General features: G+C 41.6%; 1 protein-coding gene across 14 annotated transcripts in view; it reads left to right on the top strand.

Moving 5' to 3' along the window:
* shank3a (SH3 and multiple ankyrin repeat domains 3a) overlaps positions 1–13,407 on the top strand; it is a 1,072,328-nt gene that overhangs the window by 96,925 nt on the left and 961,996 nt on the right. The gene's annotated exons all lie outside the window — the stretch shown is intronic.

Raw genomic sequence — 13,407 nt, 5'->3', positions numbered from 1 at the left:
TCTCAGTCCTGTGCAGTGGCCCCTCTATACCAGACCGTGATGCAACCAGTTAAGTGCTCTCCACAGTACATACAGGAATAGAACAGATCAAACCTACAGCACAGTACATAGCCCTCTATTTTTCTAAGCTCCATGTACCTATCCAGGAGTTTCTTAAAAGATCCTATCGTATCCGCCTCCACCACCAACATCAGCAGCCCATTCCATGCACTCACCACTCTCTGTATAAAAAATCTTACCCCTGACATCTCTGTACCTACTTCCAAGCACCTTGAAATTGTGCCCTCTCGTGTTAACCATTCCACCCCTGGGAAAAAGCCTCTGACTATCCACACGATCAATACCTCTCATCATCTTATACACCTCAATCAGGTCACCTCTCATCTTCCGTCGTTCCAAGGAGAAAAGGCCGAGTTCGCTCAACCTATTCTCATAAGGCATGCTCCCCAATCTACGCAACATTCTTGTAAATCTCCTCTGCATCCTTTCTATAGTTTCCACAACCTTCCTGTAGTGAGGTGACCGGAACTAAGCACAGTACGTAAGGGGTCTGATCAGGGTCCTATATAGTTGTAACATTACCTCTCAGCACTTGAACTCAAAATTCAACCTTGTACGTCTGTAGAAATTTGCTCGAATCTTTAGTGACCTGCCAAATCTCCCCAATCTCCTAATGAAGTACAGCCACTCGCATGTTTTCTTCATTATTGCATCAATATGTTGGGTCCAGGATAGATCTTCAGAGATGTTGATATCTAGAATCTTGAAACTGCTCACCCTTCCTTTTTCTAAACCCTTGATGAGGCCTTATGTGTATTCCTTCAGCTCTCCCTTCCTGAAGCCAACAGTCAATTCCTTAGTCCTATTGATGTGGGATGCAAGGTGTTGTAATAACATTACTCAACCAGCCAGTATATCTCACTCCTGTACATCTCCTGCATGCCAATATACTGGCCTTGAAGGGCGCCCAGTATAGATTTACAAGAACCACATTGTTGCAAAAATTGTAAGTTATAAGTATGTTACTTCAGTTGTGAAGATGAATTGCAGTAACTTGCCTTGTATTCCCTTACATACATAAGAATAAAAAGTGAAAAGATTGAGATTTTTTAAATGATAAATGGATTTACAAGATTTACGGCAGGGGAATTGAGAAGAACACGTTTAACAGGGCAACAAACAATTTACTTGAGGTACTCAATGGGTTAGGCAGCATCTGTGAGGAGAAAGGAATAGTCAGTGATTCAGGTTGAAACTCTCCTTCAGGACTGAGTGTTGAGGTATTTAGAGGAGAGGGGGAGAAAATGGCCAGAGGTGATTTCTAGCCCAGGCATAGGGGTTGTAGGGGGATGGTTGGATAGGGCCAGATTTGTGGAAGTTGTTGTGGGGGATGGAATGTGCAACTGGAAGACAGAAGCAGATGACCAATTCGCAGAACACCTGCACTCTGTTCATAAAGACTAACCTGAGTTTCCAGTTGCATTTCGTTGTAATTCCCCTTCACATTCCCACAATGGCCATCCATCCTCACCCTTCTCTATTGCCAAGGAGTGGTCCAATACAAACTAGAGGAACAACATTTCATAGTCTACAACCCATGTGTTTGAACTTTTAATTTTTCAATTGCATGTAACCCTCACCTCCACTTCTCCCCCAGCCCACTCTCTCTTCCACCCACCTTTCTCCCCAATCTGATCTTCCTCTGGTTCCCCCTGTTCTGTCTCCTTTCTCTTGTCCTTTCTTGTTCACCCACCTGCTACTCACACATTTCCCCCACTGGGTCTTGGTTTCACCTGTATTTTACCTCTCCCCTAATAGTTCCCATTATAACCTTATTTATCAGTTTTCCAGCACTGGAAGTCTTTCTGCTCCTAATAATCTTCCTCCAGGAATTCCACCTCCTCTGGCCCTTTCTGGCTTTGTCTTTCTCATGTTGTGTTCGTCTCCATCTAACATATACCTTCCGCCATCTCCTAACTGCACCTTCGCTTCCCTACTTGGCTCTATCTGCCATCATCCTTTGGCCCATGGCTTACCACCTCTCTTCTTTTCTTCATACTGACTTTCTCTCTTCTCTGTTCTTAGTCCTGATGCAGGGTTTTGACCCAAAACATTGACAATTCCTTACCCTACGGTCCCTGCCCATACACTGCTTTATCTGTCAAGTTCCTCCAGCAGACCGCATGTAGTTCCAGGTTCCAGCATCTTGTGTCTGCACGTAATGGGGCAGATGTCTTGTTGGACAAAATAGCTGGACAGCTGCCCCCTCTGCCACACACTATCTTCAGCTGGATGCCTGCCCGCCAGCACTTTAACATGGCCTAGAGCACTGTACAACCATCTCAGCACATGTAATTGGCACCAGTAAATGACTGCTTATGGCTCAATAACTCTTGGAACATGTAAAAAAATACTTAAAATGCTTTTCTTCTTGTTTTAAAACATTAAAAGATTGCACTCAAAGTCAATGAATCCCGTTAATTAACTGAAGTAGATAAAGTGAGTAATAACAATTTACCTTCTCCTGGGAGTGAATCTCATTTAGTTGAATGTGGATCATGATCCTCAACAGGAGAATTCCTACTCTAACAGCTGAGGAGCTCAAACAGCCATACCAGATTCCATAAGGAGTCTATCAGACATCTCAGGTGGACATCAGCATAGGTAGCAGGATAGAAGGTGCCACCACTTAATTGAGCTGAATTCACAGTAAAATGCAAAACTTCCATGGGAAGGGGCAAGTCCCAGCATTCCCATCCTTATTAAAATTAGGAGGTAGCTATTCAGGGACAAGATTGAGACATGAAGGACATAGAAATTTGAAATTCCCTTTTTCAAATGCATAGAGCCCACAAGGCTAGGAACGATTCATTTTGCTGGGCAAAGAAAGCAAGGGGAAGAGCAATGGAGGGACATAGAACTGAACTGAGATTAGCTGGGGAAAAGGTCCAAGAGATTAATTGACCTCATCCCATACAAACGTTTGTAGCAGCTATTGTACTTGTCTATAATCCATCAATGGAAAATTGGTGAAACTGACTGAGAGATCTCAGTAGCAGTTTTGGGTTTCTGTGGATTATCTTCAAAACTGAAAATGCACTATCAGGTCTAGGAATCTCTAACAGTGAGATCTGTGGAATAGAAACTAACTTTCCCTAACCTTGAGCTTTGAATTGATGTCAAGATATGATGCTTGTTTTAATCCAAAATAGTTAAATCTTAAAATGAAGTAAGAAGTGTGTTCATGGGAGGTGGAAACAATATGTGAACCAGACACAATAGACACCTTCAATACAACCAGATGAGACTTAGGCACATATTCAGGGGACAATACAACCAGGTGAGATTTAGGCACATATTTAGGGGACAAACACATCAATATCAGATTGGTCATACGCTATCCATGTATCAAACTTGATAGAATATGTCATCATTAACTATGCGCTGCCATTGTAAGACAAATTTAGACAAATTACCATGCCTAGCTTGTCTGACCTGTGTCAGTAATGTTGACAGAAAGGGCAGTGACCATGAATGAGTCTATATTTGACCATCACCAGAAGAAACGTTCACTTGCTTTGAGACCATTTCAGCTGACAGTTCAGTTTAGAAATATTCAAAAGTAGGAAATAAATTTCTTTCACGCTGTGTTCAAAACTGCTTTGATGTTTTTTTATGTGATTGTGAGAAGGCCTTCTCCTCTGAGGGTGAAAAATGCAATGAATTTGACATGGAAAAACAATATATCTGGAAGGAATATTCAATCAAAAGTTTCTGAATTTTCCAAGCCGTATGTTTGTAATTACTTAATCATTGAAGTTATTGAAGACTGGTATTCCTAATTTTTTGACACTAAGGATTTTGAGGGATATGGGTATATTTGTGAAATGTGAGTTACAGGTCCTATTGAATAGTTGGTAGTCATGTTATTTACGGCATCAATTTGTTAATGTCCTTCATCAGTATGATTGTACAGTATAATTCCATTGGACTTGCAGTTGTCTAGAATTTTATCACATCTCAGAAGTATTTGATAGTTTCAGATACAGTGAGTTAATTTCAAATGGACTGATTACTATATGTGTAATCCCATTGGGTAACTTTCATATTGCAAGTTCTTATTAGCAGGAGACGTGAATTTTGTATCAAGTCACTTCAGGTCTTGGTGACTTTTGCTTATTTTTCCATTAGTTCACTACGGTTCCTCTATACGTTATTGGTTAACTTCCTACCGATAAGGTTCATCTCCTGTTGAGGCCCTTTGTAAGATTTATTAACTATAACAAAATGAATTACTATATATTTATTCTCTGACTGAAGATGAGTCTTTGGAAAAGTACAGTTAGGCACAATCACAGTGTGAAATTTATAAGCATAGATAAATGACAGGGAGGAAAAGACAAGCCAATCCTTCAAGCTTTCCATTGTTCCAGATAGCCAGTGCAATTCTAGAGCTTCCAAGCCACTGTCAACTGTATCTCTTCTGGGAGAAGTTAAATTTCAAAAATGGGAAAAAGGAATTCAAGGCCTCTCTTTTTTGGCCCCTGAGTGCAACAAGGAAACCAAAAAGAGTGGAGGTCTACATCATAATTATAAGGGGACGACTATTATCACACCATCTTCTGGGTGCACTGGGCATTACTAATTTTTAACTGAATCAGCCACAGATGTACAATTATTGTACCACCAGTGTCATGTTATTATATTTTGGCTGTCACACTGGCAAATTTCCAGTTCAGATTTTTGGAAAAGGCTTCCAATCATTTGCTCCAGAATTTCAGTGAACCTTATATGTACATGTACTTGCCTGTCCTTAGTTAACCTATGTTTACCTCAGGATATACATGACAGGAATTAGCATCTAAACTTTTTTGGAAAATACTTGTTCCACATCACATGGACATTTATGTCCTTAAAAGGAGAGGTAGGTATGTGGAAATTTATCTTCAAACATGAGAAAATCTGCAGATGCTGGAAATCTGGTGGAACTCGGCAGGCCAGAAAATTAACCTTGCTAGAAGAATTTTGTATCACGGTATCAACAAAAAAAATGCGGTTAATCAAATTTAGCATGATAAAGGCTATTACAGATTGTTGAAGATGAGATTAAGCAGTAGGGCATTTATCCACAATCAAACACAGTCCAATCATGCTTAATCGCCTTCATCTGAGGTATAGTGATTCATTAACATAACCGACAGAATGAATCACTTGCATTTTGATAGCACCTTTTAGAAACAACCTTTCCAATCCGGAAATCTATGACCAAGTCTTTAGTAGTCAGCAGAAAGTTTAGGTAGCAGCTTGGTTGAACCCTTCCTATGGAAGGGGGCATTTCTGTCATTGTAGCACTAATTTGCTTTGTCAATCTCCGTTAGAGTTTTCTGGTTTTACAGTGCCTGCATCACTGATTGGGGATTGATTCCGACTGCTGTCTGCAGGAAATTTGTATGTTCTCCCCGTGACCATATGTGTTCTTCCCGGAGCTTCTGTTTCCTCCCACATTTCAAAGGCATATGGCTAGGGTTAGTGAGTTGTGGGCATGCTGTGTTGGCGCTGGAAGCATGGTGACACTTCTGAGCTGCCTCCAAACGATGACGCAAACAACGCATTTCACTGCCCGTTTTAATGTTTTAATGTACATGGGGCAACTAAAGCTCATCTCTTTTCTTTCTTTCATTCTCTCCAGCCAAACAGTATTTGTGGAATTTGAAATCAGTTATCGTTTTGGGTTAGTAATGATAGATCATTGAGATGAAACATTAATTGTTTTTTCTTGCCATTGGTGCTGTTTAACTGGGTAAGTTCTCCAGCATTTCTGATATAGAACCATTGTGGCTGTGTTTCAATATAACTCTGATCTCAATACTATATGTGATCAATATGGAATTTACATGAAATACAAAACTTCCTGGTCTTTGCTGGTACGTACTGATATTATGTACATTGAAATCCCAGAGGTTTCCCTGAGGAGCAGCAGTTTCCAACAGTTTTTGGAAAAACAACTCACAGCTTCACAGTGCTGCTTCATTACCATCAGAGCCGTTGACATTTTGAAGCAGGCCTTTGCCAACTACTCACAGGCACTGACAGTTCTAAACATAAATGAAAACATGTAGAAGGCATAGGAAACAGATCAATGGAGTGTCTTGAAAAAAATAGAATATGTAAGAGGGAACTTAAAGAAACTAAGAAGACAACAAGTAGCCAAGAGATTCCATAATCATATCAGGAGTAAGAGGCTAACCGTGGAAAAACTTACCCCTGACATCCCCCTGTACCTAATTCCAAACCCCTTAAAACTATGTCCCCTTGTGTTAGCCATTTCAGCCCAGGGATAAATCCTTTGGCTATCCTTACGATCAATGCCTCTCATCATCTTATACACCTCTATCAGGTTACCCCTCATCTTCTGTTGCTTCAAGGAGAAAAAGCCAAGTTCACTCAACCTAGTCTCATAAGGCATGCTCTCCAATCTAGGCAACATCCTTGTAAATCTTCTCTGCACCCTTTCTATAGTTTCCACATCCTTCCCGCAGTGAGGTGACCAGAACTGAAAACAGTACTCCAAGTGGGGTCTAACTAAGGTCTTATATAGCTGTAACTTTACCTCACGGCTTTGGAACTCAATCCCATGGTTGATGAATGCCAACACACCATACACCTTCTTAATAACACTGTCAACCTGCACTGCAGCTTTGAGTGTCCTATGGACACGGACCCCTAGATCCTCCTGCACCTCCACAGCGCCAAGAGTCTTACCATTAATATTATATTCTGTCTTCAAATTTGACCCACCAAAATGAACCACCTCACTCTTATTGGAATTGAACTCCATCTGCCACTTCTCAGCCCAGTTTGGCATCCTATCAATGTCTCGCTGTAACCTTTGACAACTCTCCAGACTATCCACAACAACCCCAACTTTTGTATCATCAGCAAACTTACTAACCTACCCTCCTACTTCCTCATCCAGGTCACTTATAAAAATCACGAAATGGAGGGGTCCCAGAGCAGGTCACTTATAAAAATCACTAAGTGGAGGGGCCCAGAACAGATCCCTGCGGAATACCAGTGGTCACCAACCTCTAAGTCCCCTCCTTTACTCCCTGTATATCCGAGGCTGTGTCATCACCCACAGCTTTAATCAGCTAATTAAATTTGTCGATGACACTACATTGATTGGCCTAATCTCAAACAATAACGAGGTGGCCTACAGAGAAGAAGTCATCCCTCTGACACAGTGGTGTCAAGAAAACAACCTCTCCCTCAATGTTGCAAAAATAAAGGAGCTGGTTGTGGATTACAGGAGGTATGGAGACAGGCTAACCCTTATTGACATCAATAGATCTGGGGTTGAGAGGATAAACAGCTTTAGGTTCCTCATCATCCACATCACCGAGGACCTCACGTGGTCTGTACACACCAGCTGTGTGGTGAAAGAGGTGCTGTTGTGCCTTTTTCACCACACAGCTGGTGTGTACAGACCACGTGAGGTCCTCGGTCCTCGGTGAAGAAATTTGGTATGGACCCCCAAATCCTAAGAACTTTCTACAGGGGCGCAATTGAAAGCATCCTGACTGGCTGCATCACTGCCTGGTATGGGAACTGTACCTCCCTTAATCACAGGATTCTGCAGAGTGGTGTGGAGAGCCCAGCACATCTGTAGATGTGAACTTCCCATGATTCAGGACGTTTACAAAGACAGGTGTGAAAAAAAGGGCCCGAAGGATCTATTCCAGTTGCTACCTTCCAAGAAACTGTATCGCAGTATAAACGGCAGGACCAACCGGCTTTGGGACAGCTTCTTCCACCAGGCCAACAGACTGATTAACTCACGCTGATTTGAGTGTATTTCTATGTTACATTGACTTTTCTATTTATTACAAATTACTATGATTGCACATTACACATCCAGATGGAGATGTAACGTAAAGATTTTTACTCCTCATGTATGTGAAGGATGTAAGAAATAAGTCATTTTAATTCAATTCAATTCAATCTGTGCAGAATATGAATCATCTACAACCATCTTTTGCCTTCTGTGAGCAAGCCAATTCTGGATTGACAAAGCAAGGTCTCCTTGGATCCCATACCTCCATACTTTCTGAATGAACCTTGCATGGGGACCCTTATCAAATGCCATATTGAAATCCATGTACACTACATCCACTACTCTACCTTCATCAATGTGTTTTGTTACATCCTCAAAGAATGTAATCAGGCTCGTAAGGTCTGCCCTGCCCTTGTCAAAGCCATGCTAACTGTCCCTAATCAGAGTATGTCTCTCCAAATGCTCATAAATCTTGCCTCTCATGATGTTCTCCAACAACTTGCCTTCCACTGAAGTAAGACTCACTGGTCTATAATTTCCTGGGTTATCTCTACTCCCTTTCTTGAACAAGGGAACAACATTTGCAACCCTCTAATCATCTGGTACTTCTCCCGTCCCCATTGATGATGCAAAGATCATCACTGGAGGCTCAGCAATCTCCACCCTCACTTCCAAAATGGCCTGGCATATATCTTGTCCAGACCCGGTGACTTATCTAACTTAATGATTTTCAAAAACTTCAACCCATCCTCTTTCTTAATGTCTATGTGCTCAAGTGTTTCAGAACACTGTAAGTCATCCCCGCAATTGCCAAGGTCCTTTGCTCTGGTGAATACTGAAGCAAAGTAGTCATTAAGTACCTGTGCTAACTCCTCCGACTCCGTGCACACGTTTCCACTATCGCACCTGATTTGTCCTTTTCTCACATGGTTCATCCTCTTGCTCTTTACATCCTTGTAGAATGCCTTGGGGTTTTCCTTAATCCATCTTGCCAAGGCCTTCTCATGGCCCCTTCTAGCTGTCCTATTTTCATTTTTAAACTCATTCCCGAAAATTACAACCTTGTAATTGTAGCCCCCCCGGCAAGCCTCAGGGTCGCTCAACTCACTGTCATCTAGGGAAACAGCCCTCAGCCCCGCCAAACTGGGTAATAGTTTGTGTGGATGCTGTGTGATGTACCCCACCCCGCCAAATAACAGACAATACACCAGATACGATTAAATGAATTAGGGTTTATAGATATTACTGGAACTATGTAATTAATAGAGATAAAATATAAAAGGAAAATAAAAGGCGCCACACTTATCAAAGTTCAATCTCTTCATGCACAACAGCTGGAGCTCTAGTAACGATCCTCTCTTCACCACTCGATCCCCTCTGACCACCTCGACCTGTCGCCTGGGACCAACTACGGTGGTCGACCAGACGCTCCACATGAGTCTGTCTCCAACTCCCCTCCTCGCCGAAGACCCTAGGCCTCAGACTCCTGCTCAGGGTCAGATCCCGTTAACTGGCTCACTGCACCTTGTCCATTCTCTCGCTTTCCATCGCGTCTTCTCCCCAAAAACCCACGAATCACAATAACTTACAGACACACTAGAAAGAAAAACATCCATCCCAATTGGTTCGTTTGCTTCCTTATCAATAACATAACCCAAACATACTGCTAACGGGAGAATTTTCTCAGCAGTTAACATAACAAAGAAGTTTTTTTAATTAGCCTACGCAGTAACATAAAAGAAGAAACCCCTTACATAATTTTCTAGAACTCTAATAATGCCTAGATTCTTGAACCTTTCGAAAACTTTTCTTTTCTTCTTAATTGGATTTTCTCCATCCTTTGTACAGTTCCTGTACCCTACCATCCTTTCCCTGCCTCAATGGAACATCCCAGGATATTGGTCCCCCCCCCCCACCCCCCGCAGTTCAGATGTAACTAGTCCCACTTGTACCGGTCACCCCTTCCCCAGAAAAAGTTCCAATGATCCATGAACTTGAAACCCTACCCCCTGCACCATCTCCTCAGCCACTCATTCATCTGCGCTATCTTCCTGTTCTGACTTACTCTGGCTCGTTGCACCAGGAGTAATCCGGAGATTGCCACCTTGGAGGTCCTGCTGCTCACCCTCATTCCTCTCTCCCTAAACTTACTGTGCAGGACCTCTACACCTCTCCTGCCAATATTATTGGTAGCAACATGTACCACAACCTCTGGCTGCTCACCATCTTCCTCAAGAATATTCTGCAACCACTCAGAGACATCCTGGACCCCAGCACCTGGGAGGCAACACAATATCTTGACATCTCTTTTGCTGCCCAGAATCTCCTATCTGTTCCCCTAACTATCGAGTCCCCTATGACTATTGCTCCACCTGGCTTCAACCTATCCTTCTGAGGCTCAGAGCTGACCACAGTACTATTCTCTTTTGCAAGGACTCTAGCTAATTTCTGTAGATGTATGGTGAAGAGAATCACATTTGGGTATGTATGTATGTATTTATTTATTTAACAATCTAGTGTGGAGAAGGCCCTTCTGACTCTCTGAGCCATACAGCCCCAGCAACCCCTGACAAACCCAATTATCCCTTACCTAATCACGAGACAACTTCCCATAACCAATTAACCTACTGATATGTTTTTGGACTGTGGAAGGAAACCAGAGGACCCAGAGAAATCCCACATATTCCACAGGGAGGATGTACAGAGATTCTAGTCAGAATGGCCCAGAATTGAACTTGTATCTCCAGAAGGTCCTGAGCTGTAATAGCGTCACACCTACCGCTGTGCTACTGTGGATATGGAAACTCCTAGATGGAAGATTGCAAAAGGACTCAGAGAGTAGTAGACTCAGGCAGCTCTGTCACAACTACCACTTTCTCCACCATTAAGGACATCTTCCAGAGGTGCTGTCTCAAGAAAGCAGATCCATGCTTACCATCTGCAACATTTGCTTTTTTTGCTAGTACCATCAGGAAGAGGTACAGGAGACTCAAAACCCACACTCAGAGATCTAGAAACAGCTTATTCCCTGCCATCATCAGATTTCTGAATGGTTCATGAACACTTCCTCATTATTCTCTTCTTGCACTACTGACTTATTTTGTAATTTATATTATCTGATGTCTTCGCACTGCACTGCTGGTGCAACCAACAAATTTCATGTCATGTCAGGCAGAGGTATAAATAAAAACTGATTCTGATTTTGATTACTTTTCACCTGCATTCACCAAGGAGAAGAATGTGGAAAATAATAAATTGAAGGAGGTGTGTACTGTACTGGAGTACTTTAGTATTAAGGAGAGGGTGTTCAATGGCATGGAATGCATAAGGATTGGTACATCGCCAGAGTAAATAAGATTTATGCCCGGTTGTTTTGGAAAGCAAGAAGATAGCTGGAACCCTAATGGAGATAAACACAAAATACTCTGCAGATGCTGGGGCCAAAGTAACAGAGTTACCTTAATGGAGATTATTGCAGTTCCAATAGCACAAAATACTCTGCAGATGCTGGGGTCAAAGCAACAGTGTTACCCTAATGGAGATTATTACAACTTCAATAGCTATAGATGGGATGCCAGAAAACTGGACAGCTGATATTGTTCTTATTTGAGGTGAGAGCAGCGATAAGCCAGGTAACCACACCCTTGGTGAGTCTCGTCAATGGTGTGGAAATTAATTGAGAAAAGCCTACACAATAACATTTCTGTAAATTTAAATATATATGCAGGGACTGATCTGACATAGTATTGTGTAGGGGAAATACTGCCTCACTAATCTGATAGAGCTTTTCAGAAGAGATAACAAAGAAGATTGATAGATTTTCGTTAAAGCATTTGATTGAATTCTGCATGGTAGGGTGGTGCAGAGTATTAAGACATATGGAATCCAAGTTGAGCTAGCAGATTGGATCCAGAATTGGCTTGGTAATAGAAGGAAGAGGGTAGTGGTAAAAGGATGCTTTTTTAATTGGATGTTTGTGACTAGCGTACCACAGGAATTGTGGTTAGGCCTTCATTCTTTGAGGTATCTCGAAGTATGTAAGACTATAAAAGGCTTCAATAGGATGGATTGTCAATTTTTTTTTCTTATGGTAAGTGATCAAAAACAAAAGGGTATATATTCAAAGTGAACAGAAGGAGCTCTAAAGGGAATTTGAAGGACAGGATTTTTTGCACGAAGAGTGATTGATACGTGGAATTCATAGAGAGCCAGACACATTTACTATGTTTAAGAGACATTTGGACAGACAGTTAAATAGGCAGGGCAAAGAAAGAAACAGATATAATGAGTGACAATGGAATTAATGTTGACAGGAAAGGGTCAGCATGGATGCAGTGTCTAAAGGGTTAAATTCTGTTCTGTATAACTCTGTGACTCTATGTCTATTTGATACAGGAAAGCCACATTACACTAACCATACCTTCCTGACCAGTTTCAATCATGCACTAGTAAAGATAAAGATTAATTTTATTTGTCACATGTACATTGAAACATACAATGAAATGTGTTGTTGGCATCAATCACCAATAAAGTCCGAATAGGTGCTAAGGACAGACATAAGTGTTGCTATGCTTCTGGCACCAGAAAAGCATGCCCACATCTTATTAACCCTTACCAATCTGCATGTCTTTCGAATGCGGGAAAAACTGGTCGACCCAGAAGAAACGCATGCGATCATGGGGAGAACGTCCAAACTCCTTACACATAAGGGCAGGAATGCACTACTGTGCATTCCTCTCTCTTCGGTTAGCACAGTTAATCTTAACATAGTCAAGCTTAACACAGTTATTAAAATGCACTAGAGACATTCCCACTCATGCTTTCTTTAAAATTTAATAGTTGTTGATAAGGAATTACAAGTTGAAATACTTAAATAGGTTGTTTTTAGATAACAGGAGTTGCAGGCTGAATCTTATCAGGGATTCAGGTATTTTACACCAGAATAACAAACGCTGTAGAATAACATAAAACCTTTAAAAATTATAGAATATAAAGCTAACTGTGATATTGTCCTGATACCAGGGTATCAGCTGTGATCCTCACCTATGAATGTATGGTTATATCTGGTTGTCCATGAGAGAAGAGCTTTGTCCTGCTCAGGTTGCCAGCTCTGATTTTGTATGTATATACAAACTCTGTTGCATACACTCAGTGGCCACTCTTTTCGGTACATCGGTGCATCTGCTTATGATTGCAAATAGCTAATTAGCCAATCACGTGGCAGCAACTCAATGCACAAAAGCATGCAAGCATGGTTGAGAAGTGCAAGTGTTCAGACCAAACATCAGAAAGGGGAAGAAATGTCATCTAAGTGGCTTTGACCATGGAATGATTGTTAGTGCTAGATGGGGTGGTTTGAGTATTTCAGGAACTCCTGATCTCCTGGGATTTTCCTGGATAACAGTCTCTAACATTTACAGAGGATGATGTGAAAAACAAAAAAAAATCCAGTGAGCAACAATTCTGTGGGCAAAAATGCCTTGTTAATGAATGAGAGAAGTCAGAGGAGAATGACCAAACAGGTTCAAGCTGCCAGGAAGACAACAGTAACTCAAATAAACACACACTGCAAC

This window comes from Mobula birostris, chromosome 23, assembly GCF_030028105.1.
Source record: "Mobula birostris isolate sMobBir1 chromosome 23, sMobBir1.hap1, whole genome shotgun sequence".
Taxonomy (NCBI): domain Eukaryota; kingdom Metazoa; phylum Chordata; class Chondrichthyes; order Myliobatiformes; family Myliobatidae; genus Mobula; species Mobula birostris.
Note: the sequence above shows the minus strand (reverse complement) of the source record. Positions and strands in the feature narration are given on the sequence as shown.